Here is an 11,192-nt window from a genome sequence, read left to right as displayed (position 1 = left end):
TAATATATTTAAGGCCCTTTAACAATTTTTGGTTGTACTTGTCTATAAAGTTCCTTTTATGGTGCTTCTCCTTCTCTGGTTTTCTATATTGTGATGTAGTTTAATAATTAGGTATATGACTGTAATATGTAATGGATTAGCCTTGTAAATTGGACCAGTTTTTGTGTTGTGTTGTTTACAGAAACTGGTTCAAAAAGCATTTTATACTGAATAATAAAATTTCATATATGGATTAAAGGCACATTCTGGATGATGCTAGATGCTCAAAGATTGTGAGAGTTTCTCAAGGGAAGACTGTCATTTGTTTTTTTTTAGATACCCCATCCTTGGGACATTGCCTGACATATAGAAGGTACTTAATAAATCTTATTGATTGACTATGTTTGTAAACATTATAATTGTATTACAAAACATACATAAAATCTCGCTCTATTCTCAAGCCTACCCTGAAATAATAAAGGACTTCTTTTCTCCATCCTGTGTTCAGAATCCCCAGACCATGCCATATGCCTGATGGAGATCTGGTGGAGATTCTTTTCTTCCTTAAGTCTCAACTCACTGATCAGTACTGCCATGGGATCTTTTCTTGTTTATGTGAATTATGAAGTGTTTCTTTTTATTTTCTTATGGCTTGAGAGCACCAACCTGGTTGTTGCTTTTAGTTCACTTCTGGTTATATTCTACATAGCTAACTGCTTGTTGTATCATCCCTTATTTAATCATAAGTTCTTTGTGGACAATTTGTACTTTTAAAATGTTTGTAAAACCTTATTGTCAATCAATAAGCATTTACTATGCCTGCTATGTATCAAGTATTGTGCTAAGTAATTGCATCTTAAAGAAAAGCAAATGACAATCTTCTCTCTTGAAAAATTTACACAGTGTAATTCATTATGAGTACTTAGTCTTATCTAGAATATCTACTTTTTAATAGAATTATTTATAAATTTATCATTCATTGTAAATGCTGTTTGTTCAGTTTTTCTGGGTCCAGTTGATCACTACCAGAAAGAATAATCTGTCTAGTTTCAAAACTAGAGAACTTTTTATTCTGAGACATTTTAAGTAATGAAAATTTCAGTCACAGACAAGTAGAATTTTATCTTCTTGGTTCCTTCAACAGAAATTAGTCAGGCAAGTGAAGGTTTTGGGATAAGGGGCGATATTTACTTACCACCAGCCTTACGTTTGTCACCAGATAGAGTTAGAGCTATTTCTGCATAGAGAAAGTTAATCTACTACCCCACCAATTCAGTCAATTCATTGAAAAGGAAATAGAAAAAAAAGAAACTCAGTCAAATTGGTGGAAAGTTTTGCTTAATGTCTGACAAAAGGAACATGTACTTTGTTGTTTCCTTGACACAAACAATGAGAGTATTACCTAAAATTGCTCTATTTTTTCTATTCTTATCTCATCTTTGATCTCTCTGTCTTTCTGCAAACTTACCTCTGATCATCACAGAAGCTAGAATCTCATTAGATTAGATTGCACTCTTGTTAGTGCAAACATATGTTTATGTAAAATATTACTTTCAGGGGCTTTATTGCTCTTTCAATGTATAATGTCCTTGAATTAGAGGTACCCTGGGGTAAAATTTGCTGGAAATGATACATAAACATGTTAGAGAAAAATTTTAGCGTCTATAATAAAGGAAGAAATGTCAAATAATGAGTCTTGTGGAATAATGGGCTTGATTTAGTAGGAATGAGGGCAAGGGCAGGTTGAGGAGAACATCTTAAAGTGACTTCTAAGATCCACCTCAACTTTAAATCAGTGATTTGGGATTCTATGGGAGACAACATGGTATATTGGAGAATCACAGACTGAGGTTCAAGTCAGATAGCAGACACTCACCAGTTGTGTTATCCAAGACATTTCCACTTATCCTATCTTCAGTGTTTCACCATCCGTAAATGGGGATAATAAACAGCTACCCTACATTTGCTGTTAAGATCAATTGAGATAAAAAATAAAAATAAAAAACAAAAAAAAAAAAAATTAAAAAATGAATTAAAAAAAGATCAATTGAGAGATAAGGATGTGAGCAATGAGTCAGCTAAACGACCAATTTTATAAAATATCATTACAATATATCTGGTATTGAAAGCATTATAAATTGCAAAGTCCTATCAAAATATTTCTTAATGTTGCTGCTGTGGTTATTCTACCCTGTGATCTGATTTTTAGAAAATGCAAGAATGAAATCCTGAAATCAATTAATTCAGTATCCTAGATCCTGGGATCCCCTCATTCTTACCTGCATCCGTAGACATTACAACACTTTTAGGAGATTCTTTTGCCATCTACAGAAGACTTAAACCCTTAATAAGAAAATGTTGATACAATTAAAACTTTTATGTTTTCAATCTGTTCTTTTAGTAAGTTACCCAATCACTGTACTCAAGATGGTTTGGTGGAAAAACAGTCTGAAAATGGAGAAAATGAAGGGGGGTACTGCCTTTTATTGCTTTCCACTGGAAATATAAAGCCCAAAGATGCATGGGATATAAGGTACTGCTGCTGAAGGAAAGGCCAATTTGTTGATCCAAGAATTAGACATACATCCCCTTTGGGATTTATATTGTACTCTTCAGAGAACTTTTCTTTTAAATAATCATCCTTCTTGTTTTGCTAGAGTTATCGTGAATGTTTCCTGTAGAGTTATGGTGATTCTTCTAAGAGCATTGTGGGGAGTGACTGGGAGAGGTCAAAAGGGATGGCAAATTGCAGGGTACCCTAAAGTTCATTCTAGATTTAACAATAGCATTTAGATATAGATATAAATAATCTCATTCAATACTCCCAATCATTCTTTTGGTTGTAATTTGTTCTGTTGTTTCTGTCCACTTTAGATTTTCGCATTCACTGAGAGCTTTCTTTACAAGGACATTCTGGAGTGGTTTGCTGCTCTCCTTCTGCAGCTCATTTTACAGCTGGAGGAAGAAAAACAGCATTAAGTTACTTGCCTAGAGTCATGGAAGTTAATAAGTGTCTGCAAAATCTCTTTGCTGGTTTTGAAATCATGCAGATGAATCTTCCTGATTCCAAGGCCAGTGCTCTATCCACTGTGCTATTTAGATAGCAAATACTTATATTGATCACTGGTCCACAAAGCACTGTGCCTGCCATATAGAGTTTGAGTTCCACACCAACCTAGCAGTAAAACATGCAAATGGTACTTTTATGAGATAAGTGATGAACTAAAGTTTGAAAGTGACAATTGTGTTATTGGGGACCTGGAATATCCAGTGTGGATTGTTTGATTGAATTAACCTTCTTTTTCTTCTCTATAAACAAATTCATATACACAAATATTATCAAATGACATAGCATCAAATTTAAAGAAGAAATGTTAAATGAGTATTAGGGCAAAATCACTAGTAAAAATTATAATAGTAGAATGGAACCAATTTTACTCTTCCAGACTTTTAAATATCCAAACAAAAATAAAGAAAAATCACATAAGGGTATAAATTGTTGCTATAGTTCTCCCTTAAACTATCTCCAATTTGGTTTCCTGTAAGGAGTTTCCCTTTATCTCAGTCTCCCTAACTATTCCCCTTAGTCGTAAAAACCCCCTTCTGGTCCATTAAGTTATACTGGGAACTGTTTACTTCTGTGGTGTTATAAATTGCTAGCAAGATAAACAAGAAGAGTAGATTCTCCTGTCTTCTCAGAATTTGCTAATATCCCTCAAAATATCTCCAAAGATACCCCTCTACTGACATTTTGGTCTCTGCACTGTATCCTGTCTCTGGCCTTGTGGATTTATGGTCTCCCCAACCTGACAGGTATTTTCCTGCCCTTCTGGTTCTTTACTCTAGAGGTGTTTAAGAAGCTGGTTGTCTCCTGCATTGATTGCTGGATTCCTTTGAGATGACAGTCTCCCAGCCCTGGGACCACATATGGATTCCTTGGTCCAAGTATATCTTTATCCTGTCTGACTGATAATTTGAGATGAGAGAGTCCTGTCTAGTCAATTATACTCTCCAATTAATAAACTATTGAAAACTCTCTAATCTCTCTGCTGCCTCAGTTTCTCCAGCATTACAAAATAAAATTTTGGTAGTTGAATGAAGAATGGATTGGAGAAATTAGCTATTAGAAATCATTTGTAAGATTAGTACTATAGCCTAAAAAATGGGTGATGAGAATCTGAAGTTGTATAGTGGTCATATTAGTGAGAAAAAAAAGGAGAATGATTTGATAACTGGGGACAAGACTTTGTAACTGATTGGATATGGTGGGTGAAAGCAAGTGAGTGCTATGATGATTCTGTGTGTGATAATTCAATAGTGCCATTCTAACAGGGTTGTGAAATTTAGAAGAAATTTGAGATGTGGAGGAAAAAATCATGAGCACTGCCATGTAATAAGCTTACTTGAAATTTTGCATATCTATGGATATCCATTTGAAATGTCCAAAAAAGAAATGTTTCAGTTGGATTTGAGAATGGAAATCTGTAGAAGTATTCATATATACATAAGTGTATCTAACATATATATATAGAATGTACATATAAATATGGATATATGTTTATGTACTTTTGCATTGTTTAAAATACTTTATTTATTAGTATGGGGAACACAAGTTGAAACCCCCAAGAAATTGTAAATTAATTAAAAGTTTGAACCATTTAATTTTTGTATTTGTATCTAAGGAAAAGTAATACAGTTAAAACATAGAAGGAAATTAAATAAAATTGGTTGGATCGCCCTTGGTTGAAAAGAACAAATGAATGGATTCACATTTCAAGAATAAGAAACTATCTCTTAATTGATAAATGATAAAAGATGATTAGGAAGAAAGGTAAAAGGAAATTGTGAAAGAAAACTTGACACCCTACTGTTTCAGCATATGAAGATAGTTTGACTGCTTTAAAGAACTTAACTTATACTGTTTTTCTTGGTTACATCCTGGTCTCTCAATGAGACAATGTTGGTTTGCAGATGTTCTATGTAGTCACAAATGCATCAGACCATTGTAGTGTAGGGGCTTGCCCAAAATAAAATTTTCTAGAGAATGTTGGCTAACTTTCTGTTTTCCTTATCCTGATTTTGCAACCCTCTTTTGTAAGTCAACATGATTATGAAAAATGTAAATCCACCCTGTACTTTCACTACTCCTTTTACAATAGATAAATCACAATTCTAGTTTAAAATCACTTTAACCTTATGTGACCAAATGTTTAAAAGTTTGCTCTGTTTCCAAGGTGTCTTTGATCCCTGAGGGGTCATTAAACTTTTATTGCTGGCAAATTTAACTTTGCAATAATAGGATTATACTTAAAGCTTCTTTTTGTGATAATTTCTTTATCACAGATTTTTATGATGATAGAATAATACCTAGGGAAAACCAAGCTATCAGTAGATAATAATAAGGGAAAAATGCCTGAACTATTAATAACTAGAGAAATGAAAATGAACAGTTAAAATCTATTATAAAATTTAACAGACTGCCAAATATGGAAATGACAAATATTATAGGGCTGGGCAGAAAGTAGGCACATTAATGTGTTATTGGTTTAGTTGTGAAATCAGCGGAACTACATAAGCAACCTTATGAAATGGTGCATATTCTAATTACAGGTCCTATACCTATAAAAAGATCAAAGGAAGAGGAGAAGTACTTATATATAAAATCATTTCTAGCAGATCTTTTTGGGAGATAAAGAACTGGAAACTATGTGATTTCCCAAAAATGGAGAACAAATGATGGTATGTGAGTGTAATATTTTATGACTGAGCTTTAACAACATAGGAGACAGTTTCAAAGAAATTGAAGATGTGTAAAACGATGAAGAGGAAAGTAAAGAAATGTGGAAGAATGATTCCTTTTTCTTTTCTTTTTCTAATTTTATACTTTTCTATAATTGTACTATAGAGATACCTCACAACATCATGGTAGGGAAATACAAATATGTGCCTGTATTCAATATACATAAATTCATTTTCCTGAAAACCAATCCTAAAGGGACTAGAAACCAGAATCAGAGTATCTTAAATTTCATTTAGGTCATTTCGTGTAGAATAATTTCCAAAATAACAATAACACTGCTAATACATTTAATTGAAACCATTAAGAATTCTGATCATCTGCAGAAAAAGCATTTGATAAAATGCAACATCCATTCCTATTAAAACACTTGAGAGAATAGGAATAAATGGACTTTTCCTTAAAATAATCAGTAGCATCTATTTAAAACCAGCAGTAAGCATCATATGTATTAGGACAAACTGCTACCATTCCCACACAAGATCAGGGAGGAAACAAGGTTAATTATCACTGTTACTATTTAATATTGTATTAGAAATGCTAGCTATGGCAATAAGAGCTGAGAAAGAGATTAAAGGAATAAGAATAGGCAATGAGGAACTCAATTATCAATCTTTGCTGATGATATGATGGTATACTTAGAGAACCCTAGAGACTTACTAAAAGTTATTAGAAATAATCCACAATTTTAGCAAAGTTGCTGGTTATAAATAAACCTACATAAGTCATTGAAGTATTCTACATACTAACAAAATCCAACAGTCAGAGTTACAAAGAGAAATTCCATTTAAAGTAACTACTGATAGTATAAAATATTTAGAATCTATCTGCCAAGGGAAAACTGAAACTTTATGAGCAAAACTACAAAACACTTTCCACACAAATTAAGTCTGACCTAACTAACTGAAAAATATTTAAATGCTCTTGGATTATGAGCAAACATAATAAAGATGACAATACTACCTAAACTAATCTATTTATTTAGCACTATACCAATCAGACTTCCCAAAAACTATTTTGATGACCTAGAAAATAACAACAAAGTTCATATGGAAAACAAAGGTCAAGAATTTCATAATTAATGAAAAAAAAATCAAATGAAGGTGGCTTAGCTTTACTAGATCTAAAATTATATTATAAGGCACCCGGTTACTAAAAACTATCTGGCATTGGCTAAGAAATAGATTAGTTGATCAATGGAATAGAAGAGGTTCAAAAGGACAAAACAGCCAATAACTTTAATTATCTAGTGTTTGACAAATGCAAAGACCCAAGTTTTGGGGATAAGAATACTATTTGACAAAATTGCTGGAAAAATTGGAAATTAGTATGGCAGAAAACTAGGCAATGACCCACACTTAACACTGTGTACACCAAGATATGTCAAAATGGGTTCAAGTGATCTGGGGTATACAAAGAATGAGATCATAAATAAATTGAAGAGCAGATAGTTTACCTCAGACCTGTGGAAGAGGAAGGAATTTATGACCAAAGAAGAACTTAGAGATCACTATTGACTATAAAACTGAAAAATTTTGATTATATCAAATGAAAAGTTTTTGTACAAAACAAAGAATTTGATCATCAAAAGACCAGCCACGATTTTAGAAAATACTGGTGATAATGAATTTTCATTCACCTGTCAACAAAAATATTGATTAACTAATGACACAGAATGTGAAACACATTATTGGCTTTTAGCCACTTGATTTATTTTTATTTATTTTTGCAAGTTGGCAAGATTTGAATAATTGCTTTTATTTGTTTCTGGAGAACATAGCAGAGAGAGAAAAATTACATATTAATTTCAGAAAGATAATTTTGTTAAAATAATGTTAAGCAGAAGTTTCATGGAGGTGGATGTTGAAAGCTACCATGCATATTTTTGGAAATAAAAGCATTATAAAAGCAAAAAGATAGAAAGAAAAACATAAAATAAATAATGGTTAATCAGGGATTGATGGATGAACACAGTCAGTGATCTAATCTATTATATAAAGTAGTTGGGCTAGTGCGTAACTGGTAAGATTATTTATGGTTCTTTTTCTGTGACTTTATGTCCCCAGCTATGCTTTTTGAGAGCAAGCAGATTTTCCAAAGATTCCTCTGGAGAGCTCCAACACCCTCCTTATTTCTCGCTAGATGCATGGGGTTAAGCATAGGGAGTGAGGATGGTGTAGAAGACGGGCCATGTTCTTGTCCTCTCTCTGGGGAGCTGCAGAGATGGGGGCCTTAGATATGTGTGTTATTAAATGGACCATAGTAGAAGGTGACCAAGGTCAGGGTGGGAACAAGTCGAAAGCTTTCTTCCTTCCCTGTGTTGTGCGCATGTGGTAGACAGCATACAGAGAACTCCGGCCAGGGAAGCCATAATACCAATGAAAGGGACCAAAAGAAATAAGCTGAAAGCAAGAGTACCATGTACCATATAAGTCCAGGTATTTATACAGGCCAGAGGCACCATGGCAGGGATATCACAGAAAAAATGTATTAATGATTCTGACTTGCAAATAGGGCATACAGAGTATATATGTTGTATGAAAATGGAATTGATGGATGCAGAGACCCAGGACCCAGCAATCATCAGCAAACACATTCTCTTGCTCATGAATAGGATAATGAGGGACGGCAAATGGCTACATAACGGTCATAGGCCATGGATGCCAGGGAGTAACCCTTCAGCACCTGCCATGGTTAGAAGCTGCCACTTTGGAAAACCACAACCTACTAAAGAGATAGAATTGTTCAGACAGGAAAAGTTGATGGCCATCTTGGGAACTTCTGCAAATGTACATGAGGTCCATGAGGAGAGTTGACTGAGTAGGAAATACATGGGCGTGTGCAGATGGCGATCCATCCAGATGAGGAAAAATCATGGCTGAATTACTCCCAAAAAGGCAATCACTAGGGAAGATGACGTGATAACCAAGAGGAAGAGGAAAGAGGCTAGGTTTTTGTTGGTGGAAACAGCAGCCCATTAAAAAAGAAACCAGTGTGTGGTTTGATTCCATTCCTCCATAAAGAACTTTCTAAATTATTTTCCTGAAAGATAAAAGAAATGAATAAGAAGTGAAATGCCCAGATGAGAGAAAATACAGAACAGCCAAAATAATGAAAGTTTAACAGTCTTTTTATTGATTACTGGCTAGACTGAGCCCCCTATCATACCTAGGATCAGTGCCAAGTGGTTTCAGAGACATATATTTATAGAAAACTAAGTAAGGGTGTTCTTTTTTGAGCATTATCTACTTTTGCTTAATAATTCCTTTTCCCCTAGACAGGGAGGTGGAAGGCTACTGCTGTGTTAAGAATCCTTTCCCAGACAGCAAATAAGACAATATTTATTTATGTTTATCAAGTTGTCAAGGTTCTAGGTAGTGGATAAGGTTTTTAGGTAGTGTGTGTCTCTTGGGGTGTAAAATAGTAAATACTTTTATCTGCATGGGCATGAAAAGCTAGCAAATATAGTTCTCGACTGCCAGATAGGAATTTCAAACAAAGAGCAATGTTTCATGGTCTCAGTAGTGACCTTCCACTTCAGAAGCTACTTATGCCACAAAGATTTTCTTTGATTTCTGTTGGAAGTTTTGGTCTTTAACATCTCCCCATACCAAAGAAATTTCATATGTGTGTTTGTGTATCTTGAAATGGGTTTTTCCTGCCTAGATTTTTGATTTCCATTCTTCTAGCGAATCCTCAGGTGACAATTCCTCTCTGAATGTGCTTCAAGACCTGTTCTGTAATTTTAGAGAGCTGAGAGGTGTCCAAGCTGCCCAGGTCACCCAACAGAATGTGTCGGGGAAGTTAGGAGTAAAAAGCTAGGTCTTTCCTGATTCTGTGGTTACATGTTAACCCCAATATCATGGACAAATTTTAGGTTTTTTGGTTCTTATTCAAATATTATTTGCTTGGTGTGAAAGGGGAAATTGGAGAAGTAAGATTATACATAGAGTAATATACACACAAATATATGCATACATAAATACATGCATTTTTGTTCAGTGATTTAGTTGTATCCAAATCCTTGTGACTCTATTAACCATTAACTCTTTTGCTTTTCTCTGTTATTTTCTTCTTCAGTGGATTTAGTCAAACAGACATGTATGCACGTGTGTGTTTGTATATGAAATTAATCTTTTAAAGTATTTATTAAGTGCATTCTATGTGCCAGGCATTGGAATACATTTTAAAAATCCATATTCTCTAGGAGCTTGCATTTGGATGCAGAAGTCAATACATGCAAGCATGTGATGGTGAGGTTTGGCTTTGAAAGTGACTTGAATGGTGAATATATCCATACGGCAATTCATTGACATGAACTTTCCAGATCTGGAGCATGGGTGTGACTTAAGACCAAACACTGGTGGGCTCAGTCGGGCTAGTGATCAAAAATGTTCTGGAATTAGGAGAGCAGGAATCCTGAGGAGGAGCCTCTAGAGCTGGGTCTGAAGCAGGCAGCAGAGGATGAATGTGGTCAGAGACATCCATCTGCTCCCCCAGGACCCACATCCACATAGATGGCTGCCACACATGCACCTACCCACCTCCACTCTTGGTTCTGCATTTCTCTCTCACTCTACCCCTTTTATTATTTTTATCATGAAATAATATTATGTTCTTCTACCTTAATATATAGAACAGATCTGATTTAGATAAATGGATAGGCAATACTAACACTGGCACGAGAAATAACAAATAGCAGATATTATTTTCAATGTATAAGTGGTGAGATAGATTGTATCCAATTACTTATATCCATCATACATTTGTTCATAAGTGCGAACTTCCCAACTCTGAAATCATGGTCTCATTGTACAGTCTTCTTGGAACACACACATACACACACACACTCACACAAGAAAAAGGGGTGAGCTAGATAAGCTGAAAAAACGTATTTGCCTAGTTTATTTTACAAATATTTTCTTAATTATACACATGTATCTATTCTAAAATTTATCTTGAAACTAAAATTAAGATCATAATCCTCTGTGTTATAGATTCTATTCTCTTCCATTGTTTTGAAAATTTGCCCAACATTTGTCTTCCTCCATTCCTTTGGTACTTATCCAATTCACCACAATATTTCAAATGTCATTGTCATTTGCTTAGCAATCACATCTCCCAGTTCTTTACGAAACTGAAGAGATAGGTAACTGGAAAGAACACAGTGGAAATACTGTGTCAAGTACTATAATTGTAATTTTCTAGATATGTGACACTGATTAAAGCACTTGGCTTTTCGAAGATTCCATTTTCTCTCTATGCATTGCAGAAAATAGAAAAGAAAATAAGAAAAACACTTTGTAATATTTAAAGAATGATATCAATAATTTGATGTTGTTATTGTTCATTATATGTTTGAGTCTTGGTAACTCCATAGACCATAGCACACCAAGGCCTTCTATCCTGTACTAGC

General features: G+C 34.3%; 1 pseudogene; it reads right to left on the bottom strand.

The window, feature by feature from the left end:
* Window positions 1-7,804: 7,804 nt before the first annotated feature.
* LOC100922049 lies at window positions 7,805-8,645 on the bottom strand (annotated as a pseudogene).
* Between the last annotated feature and the right edge of the window lie 2,547 nt (window positions 8,646-11,192).

This window comes from Sarcophilus harrisii, chromosome 3 (genome assembly GCF_902635505.1).
Source record: "Sarcophilus harrisii chromosome 3, mSarHar1.11, whole genome shotgun sequence".
NCBI classification, from domain to species: Eukaryota; Metazoa; Chordata; class Mammalia; order Dasyuromorphia; family Dasyuridae; genus Sarcophilus; species Sarcophilus harrisii.
This window is presented reverse-complemented; position numbering and strand designations above follow the sequence as displayed.